Below are 15,003 nucleotides of genomic sequence, written 5' to 3' on the forward strand. Positions count from 1 at the left end.
GCATCACTGGCACTTAAAATGTCTTGATGTTTATTCTTAAATGAGATAGTTAAAATGCAAAAATATTTTCTAAATGGTAAAGTACTATGTTACATTGATTTCTAAGTCTCTTTTCCTTACTTAGTGGTAAGGCCCTGTCTATCACACACAAGACTGGCATTCTATTCTATTCCATCACTTCTAGGAGCAGGCAAATTTCCTTTCCCAGAATCTGGCATGCACAAGTGCCCAGCACATAGATCCTTCCCAATAAGTGATTTGCAAACAAATATTAAATGATGGATTATACTGCCACATGATGCCTAACATGCCACGGATATATAATGTGTGTGTGTGTGTGTGTGTGTGTGTGTGTGTGTTTAAATGTGTCATTCTTTTGATCTAAAGGCCCTGTTAACCCACCATTTTCCCAGTAGTTATTTCTAAGCACTTTATGCTCTCTTGCATCATCCCTGGCCAGTTATCACCTCTCACTGTCAGAAGTCTCCGAACTTGAAGGCAAAACCCTGTGGCCTGTGCTAAGGCTATAACATAGGACTCTGGGAAGAAAAGATTAAAACTCTTAATTTATTTTTATCTCATGCTTTTTCATTTTGTTTTTGTGAGTGTATGCTTTGTAATAATAAAAATATATGAATGCAGTGGTACATTTTATACATATATTTAGGTACACGCTCAAACATTTTACTGATAGCAATGCATGATCTAAAAGGTTTGAAACTGTAGCTCTAAATAATTCTGCTAAACTCAGCATAACTCAACCAAAAAAATCCTGTGACCATAAAGAAATAAAGAATGTTTTCCTATGGTTGGGTTAGGGGCAGAGGTGGGGAATGAGCTGGTCTTTTATAGTTTTCATAACATAAATATACTAGCAAATAATTCACAACACTTCAATCAGCAATTAAATATAGCAACTTGTGTTGATATTGTTTTTCTTCTTCAAAAAAGAGCACAGTGAAATCCTAAGAGAGTTTTTTTTTTTCTTCTGGTTTTTCCTTCATCTGCCTCTGGTTTCCGAAGTTTGTCATTTTGAAGGAATCATCAAGTTACTCAAAACCTGTAATGAGTTTGAAGAGTCCAGTCCTGGGTTTAAGTTCCTTCTTCATTGGTATATTCTGTGAAATATTGAGCAGGTTAGGTAATTTGTCTCTGTCTCATTTTTTCTTACTGTTAGAAGTTTTCGAACTTGAATGCAAAACAGAGATAATAACTTAGAAGCGACCTCATAGCAGTGTAGTGTGGGTAAAGAACACTTTGTTCCTTCTGTCAACTAAATGCAGTGTCATTAAATATAACCTTTAATATTATCAGTTTAAAATGCTGTGTATATGAAATACTTTTCCCTTTTAAAAGTTATTTTCACTAAAAAATAAACAAAACACGTTTCTAAATATCACTGTTTACTAAACTTCATAAACTTAAGTTTTCTCAGTATCTATTCCTCTCCCTGTCTCTCTCTCATTTGATAACTTTATGGTTATGAGAGAAAAACTGTAAGATAGCATCAAGGAAATAAAAGGGGATTTGAAGTAAGTTCTCTTATTCAGCTTTCCTTTAAGTTTTAAAGCCGTGCATTTAGGCCATACAATTATAGTGTTTATTTAATCTTCAAAATGTTTGTGTTTAAGAGTAATTCACAGACTCTTAAATCAGAAGCACTCTTAAGAAAACATTTAGAGCCTATGACTATGCCTGGTATATAGTAGATGATGAATAAACATTTAATGAAAAGAAACTGGGGAAAGCTTCTTATTTTAATTTTAAAAGGAAAAATGAAAATAAAACCTAAAACCAATTCTGAGCATTAAAGTGACTAAGTTATTTGCTCAAAATTGGTTCAGCTAGTTTAAGAGTTGGGTCTAAAATTTATTTCTCTTAATTTCCAGCTTTGCACACCCCCCCCCCCCCCATCCCCAGCAACCTGTTGACCTGTTTATATAGAACAGTCAAATATAATCTGCCGAAGATGCATCATAGAAAAAAAAAAGTCAGAAAGAACCCCTTGGGTTCACCATCTCCAAAAGTCACCCAACATGTGATGTTCACATATGATGTGAAATATGTAAAGTCAATATCACATATGTAATATGCAAAATACAAATCTTGCAATATTGACTCAAATGTCTATTTTTAAAAGAAAGGGACCATAGACAATCTTCCATGACTTATTCTACCTTATAGCACTGTGTATGCCCATGCAGGTGACTTGTAGTCCTCGGACGAGCTAAAAGTAGATAGGCAATTTCAGCAAAATGTTTACCTTTGTTTCTGTGTATTTTTGTATTGATTTTTCTGAATTTACCTTGGAATGAAGCATTAACAACCTTGATGTACTATAGTCCTAATAAACTTATCTTGCACTATTTTGGCCTATGAGATAGCTAACCCATTGACAAAAGAAATTCAAGCCGATAAAAGGCTTTCTTAGTCACTTATCAGCCAGGTCAGGCTGTAAAAATCATAACATAATGCATGCCTCTTCCATGGGGCACCACACAGCAACGATTTAAAAAAAAAACCCTCACTTCCATATCCAGGGGAGTTATAGTTTATTACTATCACCCTCCCAAGTCAAATGGACACCAGTTTCAAGCCTTGCAACTTGGTGCACACAGGGTTTTTCGCCCATTCCTCACTCTGCTGGGCCTCTCTACCTGTCCCTCTCCTACTGTCTACAGGTCCCGAACATTAGAAAATAGAAAATGTGATGATCTTTGTGTGTCTCTGTGAAATGTGTGTGTGCGCGCGTGTGTTTGGGTGTAACGGGCCTTCTGTTTGGCCGCGCGGCCTGTCCGTCAGGGCGCGGGCCAATGGCAGGCTGCCTTATATAAAATGAGTGTTTTCAGTCTCTCCGGGTTGCATGTACTGTATGTGGAGCAGTGTACAGTGAAGCGGAGGCAGAGCGGCTCCGCGAGCTCCTCTCCACTTTCCCATAGAGAACCCCTGACTGGCCGCGGAGGGCGAGCCACACACACGCCCTCGCGGCCGGCGAGCCCGCGAGGTAAGCGCCCCTCATCCGCAGCCCTTCCCGGGCGCTCTCCCCGCACTTTCTGTTTTCCTACTCACTTGCGAGCCGCCCGGCTGCAGCCCCAAGGACTCCGCGGCAGCAGCAGCGGCGGCGGCGGCAGCCGGTAGGGTGGACTTGAGGAAGACGGAGGGAACCCCGCGCGCCGGGAGCCGCCGCCAGCCGGCCCGCTCCCCGGGCACTTTCCCCCTCCGCCAAAACTTTGGGTCGGGAGAGGTCGGGGGCGAGGGTCGCGGCGGCCGCGCCGGCGGGGGGCGGGGGGCGCGGAGGCAATGCCCTGCGGGCGGGAGGCTGGGGGCCGGGCTGGGGAGTAGTAGGCCAGCCGGTGCCAGGCTGCGTTTGCAACCAGCACCTCTCGGCACACAGGCAGCGCCGCCCGAGAGGGGCACGGGGGCCGGGGCGCGGGCAGGAGCAGCCCGAGGAAAACAACAACAGCCCTCACGCCGGCGGGCGGCTCGTGGCCGCCCGGGGAGCCCCAAACTTCATCTTGGCGAAAGTACGTGGATCGCAGCCTGGTCTCGGCTGCCGGGGAGGTGGGGCCTGGGGAGCAGGGGCAGGGGAGGAAGGTACGGGGAGCCAGCCCTCGGTGGATTTATGGAACGTTTCGTGTGCGTCGGTGACCGGGAACAGCAGCCCAGTTGCTCGTTCATCTGGAGAGTTGGGATTTGGGTGTTCCGGCCCCGCGGATCGCTGCCCTCTCACCCCCACCCCTCCCCAAATGCGCGGCGAGTAGAGAAAGTGCTGTTTTAGTACCAGAGTAGCCAGGAGGAAGAATAGGGGGAGAGGAAAGAGGGCGAGGGAGAAGGGGAGAGAGAAGAGGGAGGGAACGCGGTGGGGGGGGGAGTGGGAGGACGAGAGAGAGAGAGAGAGAGAGAGAGAGAGAGAGAGAGAGAGAGAGAGAACGGGAGGGAAGAGAGGAGGGGAAGAGGAGGGAGGCTGTGTCAGGATTTTGCTTGAATGTGGGATTATGTTGTGTCAATAAGTTTAAGGTGGAGAGAGCAAGGCTGGGGGTGGAGGTGGCGGGGAGGAGGAAGGCCTTGGCTGTTTAAAGTCTAATTTCTGAAGGTAAGTTGTGGCATTGCATGGTCGCGATGACAGAAAACTTGCAGATCCTTTATCCGGGGATGGGGTCGATGCCTCTAGAAAGAGCTCCCCAGCCCTCTCCAGCCACACTCGTGTAACACTGTTATTTGCCGCGATCCGGGTCGCTAGTAGATTACAGAAATCAGACTCGAGGTTTCTTTTCCTCCTCCACCTCGTCTCGCTCGCTCACCCTCAGAAATGTATTATTATTTTTATTTATTTTTTTGCTATTGTATGAAACTTAACGTAACTGAGACCAAACCCGAGTCCAGTAATTTACAAGGACCCTGAATCCAAGAATCTGGAACACGTTAATGTGTGAAATATCCGAGATCATTTCTGCTAAATGAGGAAGGTAAAACGAAACGATGCAAAAAGCTAAGACACAACATGTACGACAGAGGGGGGGGGGAGGCGAAAGGGAGAGACGGAGAGAGAAGCTATTTTTTGCTTTCCTTTCTGTAGAAAGGAAAATAAAGCGTGCATTCCCCTTCCCTCCCGGTGTGTAGGGCTAGTCAATATTTTAACTGAGGACAAATTAGTCCAGGTGGATCTTGTTGAAAAGTTTCGCGAGGTGGGGGGAGCTACGAAGGGGAAGGTGGGTGGAGGTTGTGGGGGATGGGGACGGAACGAGCTCTGCCTCTGCTAATGATCCATTGGCCTGGGGCTTTGAAACCATTGCCTGTCCTGCTAATGACACGTCCAGTTCTCCTCTCCCGTCCGCAGACGCCGGGCTGCCGGGGACTGGGGTACTTTCCCCGCTAGGGGAGGGACGTTCTTCGCCATCCCCTGGGGTTGCCCACTCGCGGCGTGGGGGCTCTCACGCGCGCCCCCTGCGCGCCGCCACCACCTCTGCTCGCGCGACTTCTGTAGCCAGCCCGCGGCGAGGGGGTGCGGGGGTCCCTGGCGCGGACGTCCCCGCACGGCCACCCGGCGCCCGGCCCCACGCGCACCGTGCGGTCCAAGCCCGGAATGGCAGCGCCGGGCCAGGCGGCGGTGCCTCCCCGGGGGGCAGCGGAGGCAGCAGCGGTGGCGGCGGGATCTTCGCCGGGGCCCGCGGGAGGAGGAGGAGGAGGAGGAGGAGAGGGAAGAGGAGGAGGGGAAGAAGGAGGAAGAGGAGGAGAGGGAGGCTTTTCTGCTCAGATTGCCGCCAGTTCGAGCGGCCACGGGTACAGGGACACCCCACTCGTTGCTCCTCCGTTATGAAAAGGTGTTTAGCAGACTTTTACGCCCGGAGTGTGGGATTTGCACTTCAATTTTTTTTCTCTCCCCTCTTCCCCAAAGCAAGATGGACTCTATTCCCTTTCTCTTTCTCCCTCTGCCTGTCTTGTCAGCCTTTAAGATCGACATTTTGTACTAAGATGCAAACTTGATGGTGACCAGCAACAAAGCCAGGGTGGGATCTCTTGCTCCCTTCCTCCCTCTCCGTTTCCTAGCTCCCCCAACCCCGAACTGGTGGCCCTGCACTTGCCGCCCTGGGCACTGGTAACGTGTTTCCTCGCTCGGTTCCTATCTCCAATCTCGGGATTGTGACCGGAGCCCGGCGTTTGGGCAACGGCTGTGGGTGGCAGCCCTGATCTGCAGGGCCGAGGGCTGCGCTACCTGGATCCGCTGCCATCGCAGTGCTACCTCCTGCCGGCTCCTGGGCACCTAGGAGGCTCCGGCTGCCGATCGATTGCTATGATTTGGTTACTTACTGGTGTATTTGTCCTGGGGGTGGCGATCACTTGTGCAAGTTGATGAATGATCACGGTGTGGGTTTTGGGTTTGCAGAATGGATCAACTTTCTGCTTTCACATACGGGGAGTAGGGAGAGAGGGTGCTTGAGACACCTTGAAATGCCAGCTGGGCTACCCTCAGCCTCTGCCCTCTGAATACAGGGAACTTCTTGGCCTTTTTTGCCCCACAGTTCCAGCATGGGGGTGGAGGAAGGGGAGGGGTTGATGGGAGATGGACTTCTAGCTTTCGGATCCTTCATAGATGTCACAGGAGTTTGGACTCTTGTAAAGCTCTACCATACTGATGATGTGCCTTTATTTGATACTTTATAGGTCACTATCATATGACAAAGGCTTTGCCGCAGTTCATCTTCTTCCAGTGTACTTTCCATTTGCCTTCCTGGGTAAGTATGCAAACTCTTCATACAGGAGACCTGGATGGCTATTAGTAGTGATATAAGGGTCCTTAACTGTTTACAAGAGGATGCTTTATTGGGCTTGCAACACCCCAGAAAGCTTGTTTCACTGAAGTTCCCACAACAGAAGCCAATTTAGGATTCTCAGTATTTAGATTTCAGCTATTACTAATATTTTAAGATTGTTTAAATGTTCTTTTCACGTTAATCTGCAAGTAAGTGTTATTTGAAAACTTATTTTCAAATAGTGATTTTAATTGTTAATGTAATTTACAGAATTGGAGGCCTAGGATATTTAATGCTAGATAATCTTGTGGAAAGATTGCAGCTTATAAATGGAGACAATTATTAAAAACCCAAAGAAGCGTTGTACAGAAGACCTCTCTGATTATAGGGAGCGACATTTGCTTACTCTTTCCGAGGTTTCTTTCTTGGGTAACTTCTGTTGTTTGTGACAGTTACTTTTGTGGGGAAGGGTGGACTGGGTAGTGTAGTTATATCTAGCATTTAGTGTACCAACCAGCTTGATTCTAAAGGCAAATAACCGTGACCAAATTGATCCTAATTTCCTTCAAAATTTAAGTATTTGGAGAAATTTGGTACATTTTAACAGACTATATATACAATAAATAGTGACTTTGAAATTCATAATTAAGTGACTTTTTCAGATGTATGCCTCCCGTAAGGAAAAATCTGAAATAATGTGTGGGATAGCAAGTGTCTGAGAAGTTTGTGAGAAGTAATGAATTGTCTAGCTGAAAACTGAGGGTTTATAGAGCATTTGAAGGCATCACGGTGAGCCCAAATGTAGAAAACCAACTTGTAATTTTGCCCCTCCACTATAAGGAAATCCTCAGATACTCTTAAGTTGCTGATATGTTAAGAAAACTGGTTGTACTAAATTGTGTAAATCAGCTGTGGTGCTTTGAAATACTACCACAGTAGAAGATGGGATTATATTTTGTGGATGAAAATGGACTTGGACTCAATTTTTCACGAAAGAAAAAGAAAAGGGAACTTATCTGTATTGTTTCTTGGCTTCCTGGCATACTGTGTGCATTCTTAAAGGTCCTCTTAGTATTAAGAGGAATTGAGTTTGAAGACCAGGCCTTTCTGGTAGTTTCCAGACAGTAGCAAAATATACTTTGACATTGCTGAGAACCTTCGCTGAGATATAATATAAAGTATTGCTGAGAATCTTAGCTGAGATATAATTTAAAATATCTAGCATCTTTTATGGAATGTAAATATCACATTACTTCAGGTAGTTGTGAGAACTTCCTAATATATCATATATAAAATAGGCCAATTGGAGTGGTCAGAATGAGATGATTCTGTAAGATGAATTTAGTGCACACCAAAATATGTGGATTTCATGTCTTTGATTTTTTTTTTTTTAAACTTCTCTTTGGAAGAGAAGTTTTTTCATTTTTGAACGTATAGCAAGCGTATTCAAAGTGCATTCCTGATTACTAAAGAACACCATAGTTGCACATTATTTTGTTCACTGAAGCAAACTTTTAATGTTAGTTCTTTTCCCATGGATATATTTAAAATGGGAATCTGTAATTTCCACAATAAAAGCTATTCGATGGTCTCTTATATTTCTTTGAAATATCAAATAACTGCGTCATTAAAACAATATTTTCAGGAATAGTCTTGGTCTTTAAAGTCAGAGTAGTTTTTATAGTTCAAAACTTATTGTGGTGACCTAAAAGTCACCCTAACAGTGAATTGCTAGTCATTTGCATTTGAGACTTGATTATCAAAATAAGAATTTAGATAAAGGTTTGCTTCTACATTGCCAAATTTTTCCAAACTTCACATTTCATTATGCTGCATATCTCTATTAAGTTCTGAAACTGAAAACTTAATTCACATTTCATTTTTAATGCTCGCTATTGAAAAGGAGAATTAAATATGTTGATTTTCAGTACTATATATTTGGAAGTACTCTTGCAGTTTTAGAAAGAATCTTTCACTGGAGACTTAGATATTAACAAAAATTTGCAATTTTCACACTTTTTAAAATCCATCTTGATCTTCGTATCCAAATTAAAAAAAAAGAGGTCCCAGGTTTGAGAGTTTGTGAGATAGCTCTGCTTTTAGATTACATATAGCTCTGCTATACAACTTTAAAAGTGTATGCCACCTTTGACCTTAAAGACCTGATCTTTATACTTAGACCATTGAAACAAAATTGTTTTTAGACATTTGAGTGAAAGCTAGGGTGAATATGTAATAATTATTGTTCATTTGTGCTGTAAGAAACTATGTAATTGATAAGGTTTTTTTGTATATAGTAAAGAAAGAAGAAAAAGACAGTCTTAACCTGGTGCAACTCATAAAACCTAACTAGGCAGTTAAAGTTAGCCATATTTTTCAGTAAAATTATAAGCATAATATTTAATTATTAATCAACAGCTAACATACTTAAAGTTTATGTTTTCCTACATTTCATAAAGAGCATGGTAAAGCAAGAGCCATGTTTTATGGGATCTTACCATGAATATCAATTACTTTAATATTAGAGAACTTTAATAGAAGTAATAAAGACTTCACATCTCAACCTCTGTATTTTAAAATGGTAACTTAAGCAGGTGCTTAACTTAAGAAGATGACACTTTTCTTGAACTTGTTTGAAGTCTACCTTGTTTTTTTAACATTTCATTGTGAAGGGTACCTTTTAAAATAGGTCTGAGTAGTATCCTATATTTTTAGTCGTTTTCTTCTTCTCACTGTGAAATGAAATTAATCTAAATTATAAGAGCATTGTAATTTCATGGCTTCGTTTTTTGTCACCTGCCCCAGGTAAACTGGTGTGGGTGGTCCTCAGGCTACACTTTGAGAACACTGCTCTGAAGGAAGTAAAGACTAAGGCCAAAGACTGAATGGAGGATCTTACAGTTTGTAAATTCTGTGACTGTCATTCAATCAGTAGGTTTGTACTACCTCAAGGGCAGTTATCACATACTGAGTCGAATTGCAGAGATTTCTATATTTTAAGTCATACCTGAGGAAAGCACTTTGTGAGTATAGCTTCACTCAACATTCATATGTGTGCATATTATTCCGTAGAAGGCAATTACAGTTCCTTGAAACGCCAGGACATCATTTTAAAATGATAAAGGTATACCCAGAAAAATCCTCATGTGTTAATGGGGGTTGTTTTCATTTTTTTCTTTCAAAGAAAAAGATAAGGTGAGAATTAAAATAAGTATCAATTATACAATGGAAATGTAACATAAGGCAAGTTGCTAGAGAATTCTATCTAAAAATATATATAGAGAGAAGGTGGAATACTAAGGAAATGAAAGACTTACATGATTAAATACTAATATAGACCATGAAGCATTGATACACCTACCAAAATATAAACTTACTAAGTTAAAATGTGTGAGTCAGTTCAAGGATCTAGATAGTGAAATGACTTCAGGTATGAAGTGGTTGTATAAAATACAAAGTAAAAATAAGAATGAGTTGGATTTTATGAAATCTTAGAAAAAATAAAAATATTGTAAAATACTGATTAAGTAATTAAACCAATAGTTAAACATGGCCCTTGGGTGAAAAGATCAGGGAATAAATAAGCTCGTGGGATGGAATAACTTAGATTCTAAAAAGGACATGGAAGGATTTTATTCATTAATTATTCCATACAAGGAAATAATTAAATAAAAGATCGATAATTTATTTCAAAGGAGAAATAAGAACAAGTACAAATAATTGTTTAAAGCAACTGTCTTTCTTCAGTGTTTTTTAACTGAGGTGTGTGAAAGGAAATATCTTTTGTATCCCAATCCACATATAAAAACTGAAACAAAAGTTTTCTGAAACAGTACTAAGAGCAGTGCCCTCTGATATTTTCTATTCCTATCCAACTCTACAAATCTAATCTGTTCCAAACCATTTTACTAAAAAATAAATAGAATGTCATTCACTAAGTTGATTTTTATGATGTACAGTTTGAGAAACACCAACCTGGAGTGCTTGCTAAAAGTGGAGGTCCTCAGGCCCTACCCCCAGATATTCTGATTCAGTGTGTCTGGTGTAGGGCTCAGGATTCTGCATTTCAAATAGTACTGCAGGGGATACTGAAATAGGTGCAGGGTACTCTGACACACTTTGAGAAACTGGTATAAGGGACAGATGAATAAAGTGAATGGGAGTCATGCACTGAGTGTGGGGTTAGAGTTCACTGACTGCTGAGATCTCTTCCAGCTTCAAGATTCTATGGCTGCGTTTCAGTCAGCATTTTGCAATACTGAGAGGACCTCCATGCCCCTCTGTAGATATTCCTGTAGTAGCAGGTATGGTGCAAGGGACAGTGCTGCCTCTGTAGCTTACTAAGCTGAGAGAGTTTGAGCATGTCACTTCAGAATAAACTTTCAATATCATATGTGCAAAAGGACATACTAATATTTACCATGCAACAGAATGAGAATTACAAAAACAGTAAAGTCAGTAAATGACCCTTATCCAGAGTCAGCAATCAAATTATAAGTTTTCATAGTTACATCTCACTTCACCCTAACTCCCCCTAAGATTGAAATTTCTCAAAACCGTACCTTTAATTTTCATTTTCCCTAAAGCAGCAATTTACAACCGGTGTGCTGTAGCACTGGTGTGCTGTAGCACCAGTGTGCTACAAGAATTTTTAAAATGTGGAATTCCTGACTGTTTGGTCAGGGGCACTGATTTCTTTCCCTTAGATCAGGGGTAGAGAACCTTTTTTCTGCCAAGTGCTATTTGGATATCTATAATATCACTAGAGGCCTGGTGCATGAAAATGTGCATGGGTAGGGTCCCTAGGGCTGGCCGGCAGTCAGGGCAGATCTGTGAGGCGACCAGTGGGGCGATTGGGGGCACCCGCCTTTGGCTGGTCTGGCGCCGCCCACTTGCCGGCCCCGCCCCCCACTGCCACTGGTTGGGGCCTGTAAGCTGGGGGTACCTCCTGCGTTGAGTGTCTGCCCCCTGGTGGTCAGTGCACATTATAGCAACTGGTCTTCCTACTGGTCATTACGCCCTTCAGTCGATTTGCATATTAGTCTTTTATTATATGGGATTCTGGGCCATACAAAATAACCAACTTAAAAATTAGCCTGCTATATTTGGTCAAACATTTAATTAATTCACCCCTAATGTTTTGGCAGGGCCAGACCAAATGATTTTGAGAGCTTTATATGGTCTTCAGGCTGTTTTTCCCCTACCCCTGCCTTTGATCGACAAGTAAAAAATTGACAACAGCCAATACAACAATAGCCATCAGTGTGAATGAATTAAAATTATACCTAATTTTTTTGTCATATTGGCAATATATATATATATATATATATTTTTTTTTTTTGGTGTGCTGCAGAATAATCCTATTCTATATCATAAAAGCCCAGTGACCGAATGGCAAAACGACCGGTCGACCAGTTGCTATGATGCACACTGACCACCAGGGGGCAGATGCTCAATGCAGGAGCTGCCCCCTGATGGTCAGTGTGCTCCCACAGTGGGAGCGCAGCTCGATTGACCAGGATGGGCGGGTCCACAGCTGCTTGGCTGACTGGGATGAGCTGTGCTTCCACAGCGGCCGATCCCCGCAGGCCACGCCTCCCACCAGTGCACGAATCCCATGCACCAGGCCTCTACTTAGTTTATAAGATGCAAAAGGTTGAAAATCGCTGCTCTAAAGTGATTCTCAACCCTAGTATCATGAAACACTAGTGTGTTTTTCACTAGATGTGAGGTTTTGGACAATTAATTTGTTACTGAAGGAAATAAGAATAATCAGAAGAAAAAAAAAGAATAGTTGGAGCATGCGCAGCTAAGTACAGGCTTTTTTTTTCAGGTTTGGACAAGGTTTTTCCCACTTCTCACAAAAGATAAAGTACAGGACAGGAGAACAACTCTTTTCATATTTCAAAGTGATTAGCTGAGTATTCTCTCTGGTGACTTTGATACGTCTTGGAATGTTTTAGAGCATCACTTCTCAAATTTTCCTCTACCATGATACATGCAACTGATATTTACACATGGGGCATTGCAATTTCCCTGGTTATAGACATAGATAAATTACCTGGTGGGTTTTATATGTAGTTCACAGTGTGATAAAGCCACTTCTTTCCCTATTAAGAATGTCAGAATACAAGTGAGAATTGTATTATCATAATGAAAATTTTGAATATACCCATACACATATTTGAAACCCTTTATAAACTGTGGTACTTTAACTGTAACTAATTACTTAGGGCATTTTTCACAACCAATTAAAACTTATTCTTGTGTCAAAGCATGAAAATTGAGAAGCTTTAGATCCAGAGTGCGTAATTACATTGTACAAAATAGGCACTTAAATAGAAAAGAGGGGCAAATAAAGAAGATGAATGGGAAATACACCAAATTCCTGAAATCTCGAACAATATGAAAACTAAAAGCTAGGGAAAATTCAACATGTGGTCAAATACAAAGAAGTGCAAATGACTGCAAGTAATATCAGAGTTCTCTAACAATTTATTTTTTAAGTAGTCTCAACATTCATTTATTTGAATAAATTAAAAAGAAATAACTTTGCATTTCCTAATTTTTAAGATTATATTTGACAGGAACATCTTTCTACTTTGCTAAATTTTAGTTGAGTGTACTTTTTCATCTCCAATAAATTAATTAGCTGTATGTATTTTAAAAATGTCTTTGTACTTTGATATGTAGTGGTATTGGATATATAGTCAACATCCTTTATCTAAAAAAAAAAAAAAAAAAATTCTCCAAAAAACTGAAAGATTTTGTTTGTTTGTTTGTTTCTTTAAAAGTTTGGTGGCAAAAGCAAAACCTCATGCAAACTATTATGGGCTTGTTTAAAATAGTTTTAAAGCTTACTTAGAAAGAATATTCACACACTTTGCTATAGAAATAGCAATATGTTTGATTGTGTGGGCTATCCTAGATTCATAGATCTAGCTAGCAGTGATATATAACATATGTTATATGCTCTCTCTGACCTTTTAAAAAAACTTTAATTTTTCAATTACAGTTTACATTTAATATTATTTTGTATTAGTCATAGGTGTATAGCATAGTGGTTAGGCAATCATATACTTTACAAAGTGGTCCCCCCGATATTTGAAGTACCCACCTGACACTATACATAGTCATTATAATATCTCTCTGACCTTTTTCCTTTAAATATATTTTGTTGATTTCAGAGAGGAAGGGAGAGGGAGGGAGAGAGAGAAACATCAATGATAAGAGAGAATCATTTATCGGCTGCCTCCTACACACCCCCTTCTAAGGATCAAACCCGCAATCCCGGCACATGCCCTGACCTGGAATCGAACCGTACCCTCCTGATTCATAGGTTGACACTTAACCACTGAGCTATGCTGGCCAGGCTCTCTCTGACCTTTTTAAAAACACAAAAATCTGAAGCATACCTGGACCCAAGGATTTTACATAAGGGATTATGATCCTATCATATTAATTTCCTTAGTCCACACAGTGAAAATTATCTGCCATTCCTACCCACTTCACTCAATGAAAATTCTTTTTCTAATTTTGGTCACTGATCATCTGAACGTTTTGACTTCATTGAAAGCTGGTGAATCATGGAAGATATCTTAACATTATATTTTAACTCTGTAAAACTGTCTGTCTGTTGGAACCCTTTGGCTTCTAATATAAGGCTAGAAGGCTTTAGAGATTATAAAATTAGATAAGCAAAATGGTAGTTAATACCATTTGCACCTCCTAAGTTGAGCAGTGTAAAAGGCTCCTGTCCTGGGTAAGGAAAGCTTAAACACACACACACACACACACACACACACCTGTTAATTGAACCTCATATATCCATTTTGATATCGTGATTTTCTTTTTGTTGTTGTTATAATTGTCATTTTAATTAAACAAACACACATATCTATATAACATTTGAAATGCTTGCTGTGTTGAACATTTCTTATGTATCATTGAACAAAATTTAGGCTCCTTTTGTTAATGGTTTACTGTAGTGAGACGTTTCATGAAGAGGTTCTATTTCCTTTATTGCCATTTGCACATTTCTTACATTCTAGCAGAAAAGTAAAAGTAGAAAGTTTTCTGCAAATTTAGTCTACTCTCAGATGAGAATATTTTTGTGTTGTATTGCTTCATAGAAGTTCTAGATGCCTTTATTTTCAATAATTAACTATGAAAATGTAAGTTAATATCTTGCCTTTGTACTTTTAATTTTCTGTAGAAGCAAAGAAAAATGAAAAGTTTGTGAAGAAAACAGTCTGACATTCTCTAGGAATAAAGTAGTAGGTGATGTGATTTATTGTTATGGCTAGACTTAAATCAGTCTTCATTTGGTATAGACTGAAACTGTTGATAACTAAAGAACGTTTTGCTTTTATTATTTATTAGAGGCCCAGTGCATGAATTCGTGCATGGGTGGGGTCCGCCTGGCCCGCCCTGATGGTGCCCATTGGGCCAGGCTGGTGTGGGGGAGGGGCCACGGGCAGTTGTCTGGCTGGTCCTGCCCCCAATCAGGGTGTTGGGGGCTGACCGGGGGCAGGGCCGGTGGGGGCTTGGGGGGTGGGTGACCAAACAGGGTCCGGATCAGGCTGGTTGGCTGCTGCAGTGCATGCATAGCCACCGGTTATTCTGGTGGTTCTGGTCGTTTCGCCATTCCTGTCGCTGGCCATATATATATATTGCTTGACTACTATAGGAAAGCACAGATTGAGTAATTCAGAGGGAGTCTTATTAGCAATGCTGATTCTTTTAATATTAA

The 15,003-nt window shown here is 41.2% G+C and overlaps 1 protein-coding gene across 7 annotated transcripts in view; it reads left to right on the plus strand.

Annotated features, from left to right (window-relative positions):
• Positions 1–2,807: 2,807 nt before the first annotated feature.
• Positions 2,808–15,003, plus strand: part of BBX (BBX high mobility group box domain containing) — a 318,462-nt gene continuing 306,266 nt past the window's right edge. For 4 of the 7 annotated variants that reach the window (XM_080656467.1, XM_080656468.1, XM_080656461.1 and 1 more), the window contains exons 1-2: positions 2,808–3,004; positions 6,163–6,233. The gene's annotated coding sequence lies outside the window, so the exon portion shown is untranslated. Of the gene's footprint in view, positions 3,135–6,162; positions 6,234–15,003 lie in introns of all 7 variants that reach the window. The other 3 variants (XM_080656469.1, XM_080656462.1, XM_080656463.1) reach the window with 2 other exon arrangements.

Source organism: Plecotus auritus (genome assembly GCF_963455305.1).
Source record: "Plecotus auritus genome assembly, chromosome: 2".
Lineage (NCBI taxonomy): Eukaryota > Metazoa > Chordata > Mammalia > Chiroptera > Vespertilionidae > Plecotus > Plecotus auritus.